The sequence below is a fragment of the Tenrec ecaudatus genome, chromosome 14 (genome assembly GCF_050624435.1).
Source record: "Tenrec ecaudatus isolate mTenEca1 chromosome 14, mTenEca1.hap1, whole genome shotgun sequence".
Lineage (NCBI taxonomy): Eukaryota > Metazoa > Chordata > Mammalia > Afrosoricida > Tenrecidae > Tenrec > Tenrec ecaudatus.
In genome coordinates, this window is record NC_134543.1 from 34775704 (window position 1) to 34790344 (window position 14641).

The following is a 14641-nucleotide window of genomic DNA, read 5'->3' on the forward strand; positions in this document are numbered from 1 at the left end:
AGCAAAGTAGCTGCAAGTGGAAGGTGTCCCATCTGTGGTCAGCCCCCAAAGATCAAGTCCATTTCCCCACCCCCATCCTCAAACCCGTCACCTGCTTTCTGAAGAGGCCCTGGAAGCAGGGGTCAGAGCAGGTGCAGTATTCTTGTAGGGACCGGACCTGCTGGTGCCCTGCGTTTACACCTAACACTCATTCCAATCTAGCCCAGAGAAGAGGGCATTCCTGATTTGGGCAGGTCTCAACACAGTGACATATGAGGTTGACGTGGCCCGTGTCTGACCAGTCTGCCGCTGCTGCTAGTTCAGTCTGCCACAGAGGATTCCGCCTGATATTTGCACGTGTTGGGACTTTTGCGTCCAGGGCTCTCTCTGGCCCGAGAAGGCCGCCTTCCCCAGGCCCTTGATCACTGTCTTCTATTGAAATACCTTTCATCCATCTGTAGCCAGGGCGAGTGCCATCTAGAGAGCCTTTGGTCATCGCCTGAGGAGAACTCCCTTTGTTCCCTGCGAGATTGGCTGTTGCTTCTCTGAGCATTTTCTCAGGGAAGTTTTGCCTTATATTTGGGGGGCATGGTTTCCCTCCATGAGTCTGCAAACGCTTTCAAGGCAAAGCCTGTGTTGTCCTCACTGTTGGGTCCCTGGGACCTGGGCCCAAGCTTCCAGTAAGGCGCATCCTGGAGGAGGAAGCAAGCGGTTGGTGCGTAGGTGGGACATTCCGCCAGAGAAGGGAAGAGGAAGAGGAAGTGGGATGGCGGGTGCCCATGTGCCATCCCTTTGCCCGGTTTCTGTGCCAAACGCCGCTTTTTTTTGTTCAAGTGACCAGCCGCAATGCCTGATCCGTCCAAAACCGCTCCTGCACCCAAGGGTCTAAGAAGGCCGTCACGAAAGCTCAGAAGAAAGATGGCAAGAAGCGCAAGCGCAGCCGCAAGGAGAGCTATTCCATCTACGTGTACAAGGTGCTGAAGCAAGTGCACCCCGACACCGGCATCTCCTCCAAGGCCATGGGCATCATGAACTCCTTCGTCAACGACATCTTCAAACGCATCGCCAGCGAGGCCTCCCGCCTGGCGCACTGCAACAAGCGCTCGACCATCACCTCCCGGGAGGTGTGCCTGCTGCTGCCCAGGGAGCTGGCCAAGCACGCCGTGTCCGAAGGCACCAAGGCGGTGACCAAGTACACCAGCTCCAAGTGAGGCGCTTCCACCGGCATGGCATCCCACATAGCATTTCTTCAGATCAAGGAACTCACTTTACAGCAAATGCAGTGCGGCAATGGGCCCATTCCCATGGAATCCACTGGTCGTATCATGTTCCTCATCATCCTGAAGCTGCCGGCTTGATAGAACGATGGAATGGGCTCCTAAAGACACAATTACGGTGCCAACTAAGTGGCAACAACTTGCGGGACTGGGGCAATGTTCTCCAGGAAGCTGTATACGCTCTAAACCAGCGGCCAATATATAGTGCTGTGTCTCCAATAGCCAGGATTCATGGGTCCAGGAACCAAGGGGTGGAAGCTGGAGTGGCACCACTCACTATTACTCCTAGCGATCCCCTTGCAGCATTTTTGCTTCCTGTCCCAGCAACCCTGTGTTCCTCAGGCCTGGAGGTCCTGGTCCCGAAGAAAGGAACTCTCCCACCTGGAAACACAGCATGGATTCCACTGAACTGGCAGCTGAGAATGCCCCCTGGGCACTTTGGACTTCTCATGCCTTTGGATCAACAGGTCAGGAAGAGTGTCACCGTACTAAGTGGGGTGATTGATCCTGACTACCAAGGAGAAATTGGACTGGTACTACATAATGGAGGTCAAGAAGAATATGTCTGGAATCCAGGAGATCCCATAGGCCGACTCTTAGTGTTACCATGCCCTATTATTAAAGTAAATGGTAAGTTGTAGTAACCCAATCCTGACAGGACTTATAATGACCCAGACCCCTCAGGAATGAAGGTCTGGGTCACCCCGCCAGGCCAAAAACCACAGTCAGCTGAGGTGCTTGCTGAGGGCAAAGGTAATACAGAATGGGTAGCAGTAGAAGGTAGTTCTACCTAGCAATTATGACCACGTGATCAATTGCAAAAGCGAGGCTTGTAATTGTCAATGTATTTTCTTTGTATGTGATTATTGCATATATTTCCTTTGTTCAAGTATGATATATCAGATATAATTGGACTCAGTGTGTTTTCATTTATATGTATGATAGATGATTGGTGATAAGTATAAGGGTGATTTCATTAATATCTGGAAATTATATAAGTATGTATGGGTAAAGAATTGTGTACAGGTGCCAGGTTGGCAAGGGGTGGATTGCGATAGTTTATTGTGCCAGCCTGGCTGATAAACACAAGTAGGATTAACTGAAGGGCAGAGGGATAAATGGCTCAGTGAGCCTCGCCTTGCTTGTTCTGTGCCTCAGTTTAAAGGGGTACACTACCTGTGGGATGCCTAGCCTGTAGACTGTGTCGCTGTAAGTTGAGGTCCCTTTAAGCCCACATGATTGGAATGTTCATCTCTGGAGCTGGAGACTGACAGTTGATGACAGTTGGGGATCTGCCTTGCTGTTTGCTGCCTGGGTATATATAGCCCAGCTCTCTCTACAGAAGGGGACTGGCAACTGGCGGCTCTCAAGCCTTAAAGGACTTCTAGTGTCTCACTGCTTTATAATTTAACTGTTAATTTCTTGTATCATCTATCTGTATATAATTTAATGGTTCATTTCTTGTATTATCTATCTTTATAAATATATTTATATATAATTACTAGCAATCTGGTCTTGTCTCTCTAGAGAACCCTGTCCAACACAGACTCTTAGGACCCTTGATACTCAGGGGCCTCAAGAGACCACCCCAGAAGCCTCTGTGCTTGGTGCATACGGGTTGGGCAGTAGCACTTGCCTCACCCCCTCGATGCCCAGCCCAATCGCCAGGTTTAATCTGCAGCTCAGGCTGCCTTGGCTGAGGACAGGCTACTTGTTCCCCACTCCTCCCACCCCCACACTGAGGTGGGAAAGTCCACACTTGCCAAACCCTCTGTAGCGCCCGCCAAGTGGTGAATCTTCTGCTTTCCCGGATTCAGGAGCGGAGCAGCCTGCCCCAGACATGCTGCCCAGCACAGGACATTCCTAGGTTGTGAAAGGCCCTTGTCTAGGGGAACTGAGGCATCATGGGAACTCTGAAACGCCAAGCAGCTGTTGGTTCACCACTGGGCCGGGGGATGGGGTGGTACCCACACTCCGAGCTGCTCCTCTATCCCCAGGAGCGTGGGGGAGGGAGCCGGGCCTGAGGATGATGCTTGCGCTGCCCCTCAGAACCACAATCTGCTGAGACATCCTGTTCCAGGGTCAAAGGAGAAGAGCCAGGTCACCCCCTCCCCACTAGTTCCTTAGGCCAAGCAGGGGAGCGCCCCTCACCTTTTAAACATGAGGCTTGGGGAACAAGGGGTGCCCACCTGACCTCATGGCGTGGCCTGTCCTGTCCAGGGAGCTGGGGCCCAGCCTGACTGCTGGGATCGAGGGGTCAGGAGCCACCCAGCACTGAGCATCGAGATTGGGCTTTGGCCCTTCCTGAGAGAGCAGCCGGGGCTGGAGAGGAGGTGGGTCTGGGGAAGATGTAACCAGGAAGCCAGGGAACTGACCAGAGGGGTCAAATGAGGAGTCAGGGGATAGCAGCCCGGAAATCAAGTCCCAGCTCGCCGAGTAGACATGACCTGGGCGCCCTTGGAGGAATCCTTGCGTGGAACAGGCAATCGCGGGCTCTGCCAGTAGCCAAGGTCAGGGGCACGGCAACACCCGCGTGAGGGTGCTGGGTCTGCTAGGGCAGGCGAGGGACGGCGTGGGTGGATCTCTCCAACATAACTGGGACCGGAAGACGCCCCACCCAAAAGAACACAGACTGTATGGTTCCATTTATGCTCCTCCCGAAGAGACGAGGCAGAGGCTGGCGTTTGCCCTCCGGAGGGGCTCACAGCCACAAAAACCCCGTGCTCAGTGCTACTCCAAAGCACATGGTGGTGGGCGGTGGGAGGTGGGCGGTGGGAGGTGGGGGTGTCTACTAGAGGGTTCGTGTGTTCTGTCGGTGAATTTCTCACAGCCTCACCTTCTGCACGTGTAAAGCGGCAAGGAGATCTATACATGCTTTTCAAGATTGGGGGAGGTGATTGGATTAAAAAACATCTTCAAAGTACTTCACCCAAACTTCGGAACCTAGCAGCTGCTCCTCAGCCAGCATTGAGGTGGCTTGGGGAAAGGGGAGTTGTGGGGTGACATCCTATGCCAACTACCACCCCCCCCAGGTCATGCTTCTTCCCAGACCCACGTCTTTCCTGGTGCCGCAACTCCATTTCCCCCGATAGTCTTCCTCCTCAGGTAGACTGAGACGCCTCTCTGGGGGAGGCTGGGCTCCTGGATGGACACCTGACGGGTGGGATTCAGAAGCATCATTTCCGTCACCCTGGGCGGAGGCAGAGAAGGCAGGCCCGCCAGCTCCCAGAATGGGACCAAGGAACCGAAAAGCAAACCCACTGGCCTCGAGTCAATTCCAACTCACAGCGACCCTGGAGGACAGACCCCACTGTCCCCGTGGCTTTCCCAGATGACAACACTTTCAAAACCTCCTCCCAGCCCTTATTTCTCCTGCCGAGGTCCAGAGAGCCAAGGAGGAGTCATTCGCCTTTCCGCTGGGCCATGGGTTCTGGACTGACGGTGTCTTCCAAAAATCTCTGTTGGAATCCTAACCCCTACACCTGTTGGGAATAGTTTTGTTTGTCATGTTCATTAGGTCACACCCAAGGGGAGTGGCTTCTCGGTGTCATACACAGAACAGATTAGACCCAGAGACACACACTCCGGAGGGCCACGGGGGCCACTCAAGGGTCACCAAGGAACTCCCTGTGCTACTAAACGAGGACGTAGCCAACACCCTCATTCGGGCTTGAGCTTCCAGAGGCGACGAAATGGATGTCTGCTCTGTCACCTCCCCCCGTGTGGGGCTGAAGTCATCTGCCACTGCCACCGCAGCAGTGGTGGGGGGCGTCCTCCAGCGAGGCCCCTGACCAGTTGGTGCAGAAGTGGCAATCTCTGCCTCAGCTCCGCACTCCCCGCACGGCTTCTCTCCCTCGTCCAGGCTGGCCACTGCAGCCCCCGGGTCCAGAGAGGCTAAGTCATGGCTCAGAGACCTAGGTTTGTGGATGAGACAGGAAGAAAGAAGAAAGCATCGTAGTCTTGGGTCTTGTACTCTGGGATGCATTGGGGACTCTTGCGGGGCCTCATCTGCTCCCCTGTTGCATGACCCTGGTCTGAAGGGACCAAGGGGCAACTGAAGAGCATCAAGAGCTAAAGAGATGGTTTGCTTTCTTGACAAGAGTCTTTGGGGGCAGCATGGAGAGTCTGAGGAGCCAGTGATGGCACAGGGGATGTTGACAGTCCCTGGAGTGATTAGCGGTGGCTGTTGGGGTCCTAGAGGGAGACGGGGCTGGGGAAATAGGAGGAAGCAAGCATAGACACGGAACAGAAACGCGTGTAGACTGGCTGCGGGGGAAAGAGGTGGAGACCAGACTCTACATCTGATCAAGGGACCTAGAATTTCCATGTAGTTCGGCCGCCGTCCAGTGACTTTGGACACCTTGGCCTATTTCCAAGCACATCCATTTCCCACACCCTGTCACCATGGGTGTGGGAATCAAAGGCATTTTAAATGTTCCACTCTTGTCTTCTCTCCTGCAATGAACAAGAAAGCAAGCCTCCTGGGGGTGGGTCCCGGTGTAAGGAGCCTGGGTGAGCCGGGTCAGGTGTCGGGTCAGTGGAGACGTTTGTCAGGGAAAGAGCCCGGGGATCTGGCCACCAGGCTCATCGCACCAGTGTCTCTGGTCAGGATGTTGATTTGTGGAGCCAGCTGGGGTCCTCTGGGGCCCCGCTCACTCCAAGCTGACAATGAGCCCTCCCGTGCTGAACGCCTGCCGTCTTCATCTGCCTGTGCCTCCCTTCTCTCCTTTGTCTAATAGAGGGTGAGCCTGGTCACCTGGGAAAGTCTCTGATGTCAGGGAGAACGAAAGGCCTAGTGTCTGCTCCCAGCAGAGACCAACCACTTCCCCATCCTGGGGACCCTCCAGACTGCTTGCTCACCAAGAAAAAGAGCAGGCATCAGGCACCAGGCTACCTTCAAAGTGAGGACTGCCATTCTGCCAACAGCTCAGGAGAGCTCCCCAGAAAGCCTCATGCTTCGGGGCCATTCATGTTTATCTCCCTGGTCTGCAGTGTCCCCCTTTCCCACCATTAGGACCCCGATTTTCCAGTGAGAAAAAACCTGCCTCCCCCCAGCCTAAAGCTGACTAGGGCTGACCTCACTGGATCACCTACCTCAGAGGCCAACCATGGTAAGCTGGGTCCTTCTACAAAGCCCATGCCCTGGACATGGTGATTGGTTCAGCAATACAAATAACTCCGCTCTGAACAGAGGAGCCCTGGTGGCATAGTGGCTCCACATTCGGCTATTAACCACAAGGTCAGCGGTTCGAAACCACCAGCAACTCTGCAGGAGAAAGACGGGTTTTCTACTCCCAAGGAGAGTTAGAGTCTCAAACTCACAGGAGCAGTTATACCTTGTCCTGCAGGGTCATGATGAGTCAGCATCGACTCGATGGCAGTGAGGGTCTTGTTTGAGTTTCATCCAAATAGAGGATTTGTATGCCCGGACTGTGAGGCACACCTCCAGTTCTAGAGTGTACTAGACCGTAGTGTCTGAGCATTTGGGATGCAGAAGACTTTGCGTAACAGTGAAAGCCCGATTTCTCTTCCAATTGTCTTTGAGATTTGGGGTCTCTGTTGCACCCTTACACAGGAGTCCCTTCTGGTGGAGGCTTTCTCGTGCTCGGGAAGTGAACAAGGAAGGGCTCTCCCCTCCTCAAGACCACAAAGAAGGAGGTGCTTGCCCAGGAGTGGAATCACCCAGAGGGGCTGAGGAATGAACGGAGGAAACAGGATCGAGTCCGGGTCTCATTGTCCAGGCCTTGTTTAAGTCACCCAGGAAGCCATTTCCCCTGGACGGCTGAGTCACAGCCTATGAATTCCTTTTGTGGTTGAAGTTGGGTTTTTCTGTTCTTGCTACACCCGGATCCTGAGTGTCTGGGCAAGTGGTTCTCAACCTGTGGTCGCAACCCCTTTGGGGGGTCGGACGACCTTTTCACAGGGTTCGCTCAATTCAGAGCAGTAGCAAAATGGCAGTGATGACATAGTAACAAAAATAATTTTACGGTTTGGGGGTCACCACCACATGAGGAACTATATGAAAGGCGCGCGGCATGAGAACCACTGGTCTGGGCGGTGCTGTTCTTTGAGGCAGACTGTCAAGAGACGGTGCTGTGAAAGAGAGCAGGGCTAGAAGCCTACCTGTCCATCATTTCGGATAAAGTTGGACTTTACTTTTTTTTGGTAAGCATCTTTCCCCTGTGGCATAAGGCCAATTGTCCACAGCGTGGTTGCGAGTGACCACGTGCCGCAGCCTTTGAATTGTGCCTGGCACTTAGGTCCACAATTCAGCATCAGTCCCGTATATTGCCAATCCTCGGTGGCTTTTGATCTCCTTACCAGCACCTCCCGCCCCCCCCCCCGCCTTGCCCTCCTCTCACTTACCAAATTCCTGCCTTCAGGACTCAGTTTCTCCCAGTAGAATGTTTCCTTCATTGCCTTCTTCCCGGATGTTTTTGGGAGATGACACCATACGTCGTTTTTTTCTTCTGAAACTCCTTGGCGTCACTCCAGGGAGTCTGACCTTTCCAGAAAAGCAAGGAGGCGTCGGGAAGTTTATGGAAATCCCATTCTCACTTCGCTCCATTTTTGATCCAGGAAGGTTTCTGAAGCCCCCATCCTAGAATCCCATCCGGTCCGCCTGGGAGCCCAAGACAACACCACCATTCTAGGGCTTTCTCTCTCGGGGGATTTCCCCTCACTGCTTCCCCTTCCTGTGCAAAAAGGCCACCACCCCATCGACCTCCATCCTCCAGCACCACGAGGACCATGTCAGTCTCGTCATTTCTTAAACTCCAAATCCATCACAGCAAAATTTTCCAAGAAAACCTCTCAGGACGGTGCCAAATGCTTTCTCGGCATCCAAGTCACAATGTTGGAACGCTCTCCCAAGTAGGGATGAAAACCCTACCGGGGGAATTGTATTAAGAATGAGGCCTTCTCGTCCCTGTCACTTAGAGCACTCACTAGCTGCTGCTGTCACGAACCTGGGCCCGTTGACGCTGCCAATGAGCTGTTGGCTTTTGGTTTGCCTAAGAGCATTCCTATCAGCGCCCCCCCCCCCCCAATCCGTCCTTCTGTGTCCTCCTCGCCTTTCCCAGAAGGTGCCTGCAGTCTCTGCAGGACTCAGTTTCTCTCTGTAGAACATTCCCGTCATCTCAGTATTCACTGCCTTCTTTCCTCCTGATTTTGGAGATGAAACCACAGTTTCCTTGATCTCCTCCAAGTTGTCCTGTCCTTTCCAGAAATGCGAGGGGGCTTCAAAACGTTTGGGGGGCAATTCTATGCTCCTTTTCTTCCCTTTGCCCTAGGAACTTTCTGATACCTCCTCGTGGAGCACCGACAGTCCTCTCGGGAGCCCCGACAACACTGAGGTTCGAGGGCTTTCCCCCAGGAGAATCTCCTCTGGCCGCTGCTGCGGTCCATGTTCAGGCGCCACCACCCCGCCTACCTACATCCTCTTCAGCCTCAGGGATCCTGCCGGTTTCTTTGTGTTCAAAATCCCAATCTATTACAGCTCATTTTCCAAAGAAAAATTCCCGAGGCTGTGCCAAACGCTTTTCAACATCCCAGTCATAATGCTGGCTTCGTGAGTAAGAATGAAAACCCACCAGGGAAACGTAATTAGTCATGAGGGATTCCGGCTCGAGCTCGAGTGGAATGGCACCCTCCCCTGTCGGCGTTTTCAGGTTTGATACGAGTGTATTTATTGTACGTGCGCACTGATAGCACAAGCAGCTAAGCTCCTGGCTGCGAACTGAAAGGTTGGCAGTTTGACTCTGTGTGGGACAAACACCTGCTGATCAGCTTCTGTAAAGATTTCAGCATAGAAAGCCTGGAACTATTTTCCCCCCTCCCATGTTTATCTATATAAGATAGGCGGGATAAACAATCCCAAGGAGAAAACAACCAGACCGACAGTTCCCAGGGACATGGGAGTGAGGGAGGTGGGGCAAGGAACAGGGGATCCAGCACACCCCGGGACAAGGGATAAGTGATCTAACATCGATGGCGAGGAGAGTATAGGATGCCTGGTGGGGTTTGATCAACTGCAATGTAGCCGAGAGGAATTACTGAACACCAAATGAAGTCGAACATGATAGTGGGACAGGAGGAAAGTAAAAGGAAATAGAGGCAAGAACTAGAGGCAAAGACATTTATGGAAGCATAAATACAGGCACATACATGCGTATATATATTTATATAAAATGATAGGGATATAGGTCTATGCACATATATTTATATGTTAAATATTAAGGTAGCAGATGGACATTGGGCCTCTACTCAAGTGCTCCCTCAACACAAGAACACTTTGTTCTAATAACCTGGCATTCTGGGATGCTCACGTTCTCGACATGATCACTGAAGACCAAATAAGTACATAAGCAAATGTGGTGATGGTGCCCAGCTGTTAAAAGAAATAGCATTTGGGGTCTCAAAGTCTTGAAGATAAACAAGCAGCCAGCTAGCTGGGAAGCAGCAAAGCTCACATGGAAGAAGCACACCAACCCGTGTGAGTACAAGGTGTCGACAGAATCAGGCATCAGGCACCAGAAGACCCAAAACAATCATATCAATGCGAATGAAGGGGGCTACAGTGGAGACCCACATCCCAATGCAGGATTGTGGACACCCCTCAAAGGGTCACAAGGAAGGAAAAGGCCAGCCAGGGTGCAGGATAGCACTGTGAAACATTCAGCCTTCCTCTAGTTCTTTAATGCTTCCTCCCCCAGACAGCATGATCCCCATTCTAGCTTACAAACCTGGCTAGACAAAGCAGAACACATTCACTCACATACACAAGAGCTCTGGACACACAGAATCCAGGACAGATAAACCCCTGAGGAACAGTAATGGGAGTAGCAATACCATGAGGGTAGGGGAAGGTGGGAGAAGAAAGGGGGAACAGATCACAATGATCTATGTATAACTGCCCCCCTACCCCTACCCAGGGTGACAAACAACAGAAACATGGGTGAAGGGAGACAGCAGACAGTGTAAGGCATAAAAATAATAATTTATCATTTATCAAGGGTTCATGAGGGTGGCAGGGTGGGGGAAGAAGAGAGGATAAAAAGAGGAGCTGATACCAAGAGCTCAAGTAGAAAGAAAATGTTTTGTAAAGGATGATGGCAACGTATGTATAAATGTGCTTGATACAACGGATGGATGGATTGTGATAAGAGCTATAAGAGGCCCCAATAAAATGATTTATTAATAACAACAACACACACAAAACTCGATGGAAGGGTTCCACTCTGCCATCTGAGGTCACAAGTCGAAAACGACTCAACAGTGTGCAGACTAGCTAAGGGTCTGGTTGCCGAGTGATTAGGATTTGGGCTACTGGCTGCAAGGTCGGCAGTTCGAAACCACCAATGGCTGTGCAGGAGAGAGGTGCGCTTTCTACTCCTGTGAAGAGGCCGGGTTTCAGAAACTCCCAGGGGGCAGTTCTACTCTGCCCTCCACGGCAGTGAGTGAGTGAAGGGCCTTTGGAACCGCTTTTCAAGCGCGTGCCCTTCAATCCAGCCGCCTGACCAGCGGGATGATGAGTAATCTTTAATGTGGAGAGGGGTCACTGCTCCGACTTTGAATTTCAAACGTGGACTTCTCGCTCTCCAAGATTTCTTTGTTATCAAAGGTTAGAGAAAATATTTTAACATCCAACCTGAGGAATAATCAAACAAGTGTCCATGAGAACATTATCATCCGTCATTTTTTGGCTGGCGTATTTTGCTAAATCATTAATTCCCAAGTGCTGTTGAGGTTGTGGGAAAACTGACTGCCTGCCAATGGGAGCATGATTTGGAGTAATTTTCTCGGTGGGCAATTTGGGATGTACCCAAAGTCACTAAAATGCACATTCCCTTTGACCCAACAAATCCATTTCTGGTCATTTTCCCTAAGGAAGTCATTAAGAGTTAATATTAAATCTTTTATTGTCTATAGGATTTATGGATGATCTGGTAGATAATTTTTAGTAAATTAAATTTTAATGAATTAAATGATGAATTAAATCATTTAATAAACAAATGGAATAATTTTTTTTAAAAAAAAGAGTGTTATCAAAGCACTGATCCTAAGAGTTACAAAAGTTTCGGGCCATCTAAAAATCCTAACTGCTAGTTGAATCATTAGTATGCACTAAAAATACATACAAGAAAGCAGAGTGAGATTACACTAGATCGTACCATTATTTTAAAGGAGATAGAGTGTCACGTCATGGCTTTTAAAGGGGGAATAGGTACAGGCCTAGGAAAAAGATGGAAAGGTTATACATTGCCAGCAGAATTGTGGCTAATTTGCATTTTGTTTACATTTCACAAAATGACTTACTCGTGTGTCATCTGAGTCTTACTGTAACTCTTGTGTAATCTGAGAAAGAGACCCAGCAGAAAGGCTGTTTCTACTTCTGTTGTTTTTTAAGGGGTTCGACTTTCCAACCAGGGCCTGGGAGCTCAGCAGCAGAGCAGGAAATTCTTCTCTCCCTGCCTGAAGCCACCACCTGCAGGCTCTGGGGGCTGTTACCTTTGCCCTCCAGCCCCCATCTTGGTCTCTTGTTGACCCATCTCCCTTCACCACCACCCCTCCCCCGCCGCGTTCCGTTCCTGATGGAACATGTCCCAGCCCCTTTCCTAGCAACGGAGGCTTCTCACAGAATGAGCACACTCTCCTTGCCACCGTTTCTTCTGAGGGCAATGTCTGCTGCCCTGTGAACTTATTTCCCACCACAGCGCCCTCCTATGACACACACGGAGCAAATCCCCTTTTCGAGATGAGTGCCTCATTGTCCTAGTGAAAGGCATGTACTTCCCTGTTCTGGGAGCTCATTGGCTGTGAAAGCAGAAGGAATGTGGTCATTGGGCTGAGGACCCTGTGACTGCTTAAAAAGCAGTCAGGGACTGGCTGCCGCTGGGTAAGAGGACACTTCCCATCCAGCCACCTGGGTGTGAATTTAATGCTGGCCCCACCACTGGCCAAGCCACCTTGGGCAAGTGCTATGTCCCGGCATGCCTCATCTTCATGACTTGTGCTAAGGGGCAATCATGGGCCTTGTCAAAGAGGGACCTTGTTGATGAAGGGGCCCTAGTGAGCTAATGGATTACACATTGGCTGCTGACGGCCAAGGTCAGCGATCAAACCCACCAGCTGCTCCACTGGAGAAAGAGGAGGCTTGGGAGGCCTAGTGGTTACAAGGTGGGTTGCTACCGCAAGGTCGGCCATTCAAAACCACCAGCTGCTCTGTGGGAGAAAGACAAGACTTTCTCTTCTCATAGAGTTACCGTCTTGGAAGCCATTCTGCCCCGTCCACAGGGCCACTCAAGGTCAGAATGAACTCAATGGCCATGAGTTTGTTTCGGTACTGTACTCAGTCTCAGAAAGCTTCAGAGGGAGCTCTACTCTGTACGAGCTGTAATTGACTCCATGTGCGTTTGGATTCCGTGAGTTTATGCACACAAAGTGCTTGGGTTCTTCCTCCCGTCTCTTGACTTCCAGATACATCCTATTTGTCCTCCTAGTCCACTCTGCCTCAAATGGCCCACCCCCATGTTTTCACTTTCGCCCTGGTGTCTGTCTGCCAGGTCTCTCCTCTGGGCACCAGGATGCACACCCACCACCTGCCGGTGGACAGCTCTACCCGGATGTATCTTTCGAAACCCCCCGGGTCGTTGAGTCAATGCCAACGCTTAGCAACCCTACAGCCCAGGGCAGGGCTGCTCCAGAGGGTTTCTGAGACTCAGCAGTCCGCAGGAGCAGAGCCTCCTTTCTCCTGCCGAGCGGCTGGTGGATTTTCAGCGCCAGGCTTGTGATCAGCAGCCTGACACAGGCACCTCACCCTCGGCCAGTCCCAACCTGAGCCAGCCACTTGCTTTCCCCTAAACTGCCCTTGTTTCACTGTCGCCAGCCACCCAGCTGCTTAAGACAGAGGCTTCAAGGTTTCACCACCATCTTCTTCCTTACAACCAGCCACTCAATTAAAAAAAATCATTTTATTGGGGGCTCATACAACTCTTATCACAATCCATACATACATTGTCATGCATATTTATATATTTGTTGCCCTCATCGTTCTCAAACATTTGCTTTCTACTTGAGCCCTTGGTTTCAGCTCATTTTTCTCCTCCCTCCTCCTCCTTGATAACCTATTTTTTCAAGTCTCACACTGTCAGATGTCTCCCTTCACCCATTTTTTGTTGTTCATTCCCCAGGGAGGGGGTTATATGTAGATCCTTGTAATTGCTTTCCCTTTTCCACCCAACCTTCCCTCCACCTTCCTGGTATTGGCACTCCCATCACTGGTGCTGAGGGGTTTATCTCTCCTGAATTCCCTGTGTTTCCAGCTCTTATATCTACCAGTGTACAGCTTCTGGTCTAGGCAGATTTTTAAGGTAGAATTGGAATCATGATAGTGGGTGGGGGTAGACAGGAAGCATTTAGGAACTAGAGGAAAGTTGTATTTCATCGTTGGTACACTGCACCCTCACTGGCTCATCTCCTCCCTGCAACACTTCTGTAAGGGGATGTCCAATTGTCTACAGATGGATTTTGGGTCTCCATTCCACACACACCCTCATTCACAGTGATAGGATTTTTTGTTCTGATGATGCCTGATACCTGATCCCTTCGACCCCTCATGATCACACAGGCTGGTGTGCTTCTTCCACATGGGCAGCCAATCCATCTTACTGATTCTACCTTCACATGGACCTTTTGAACTCACTAACCTCTCCATGCCCGCTGCCATCATCCTAGGGGTTAACCCTCACTGCCCTTCACTTAGACCAACAACCTCTTCCTCACATGGTCTTCAGTGACAGGATGGGGGCTTCCCGAGAATACATTCGAGAGAAAAAAAAAAAAGATCCAACCAAGTCTCCGTTACTTAAAACAAAGGCACTTTTTGATTCCTTTTGAAGTGAAGGGCAAACTTCCCCACTCAGCTTATGAGGTCCACCAGCATCTCGCAGCCCCTACCCCCCTATCCAGGTGCACCCCAAAGTACTTGCCCTGAGCGAGACCCCTTTTAGTCTCTCAAACTGCTCCCACGAGCCTGTCTGGTGCCCGACCTGGCCCTTGCACACTCAGATTAGGTGCCATCTCACCGCAGCACTTCCCATCATAACCCCCACCGTGTGTTATTACTGCCCCAGCACATTCTCAGCACACTGGAAATCCAGGACGGGCGGCACTCTTGTCTCGCTCACCACTGAATCCCAGCTCTGAGCAGAGCTCGGCACCCTGAGGACACGCGGGAGCGTCTGAAGGGACAGAACAGTCTCTTCTGAAACTGAGTGTGGAGATGACTGCACAACCCAATACGCTGAGCCATGAAACCGTAGGACGGGGGAACTGGATGCCAATAACATGATTAAACGAAAAGGCAGCAGCCTGCGGCTTGGGGG

General features: G+C 51.3%; 1 pseudogene; it reads left to right on the forward strand.

The window, feature by feature from the left end:
* Positions 1 to 703: 703 nt before the first annotated feature.
* Positions 704 to 2539, forward strand: LOC142425589 (histone H2B type 3-B-like; annotated as a pseudogene).
* The last annotated feature ends 12102 nt before the right edge of the window (positions 2540 to 14641 follow it).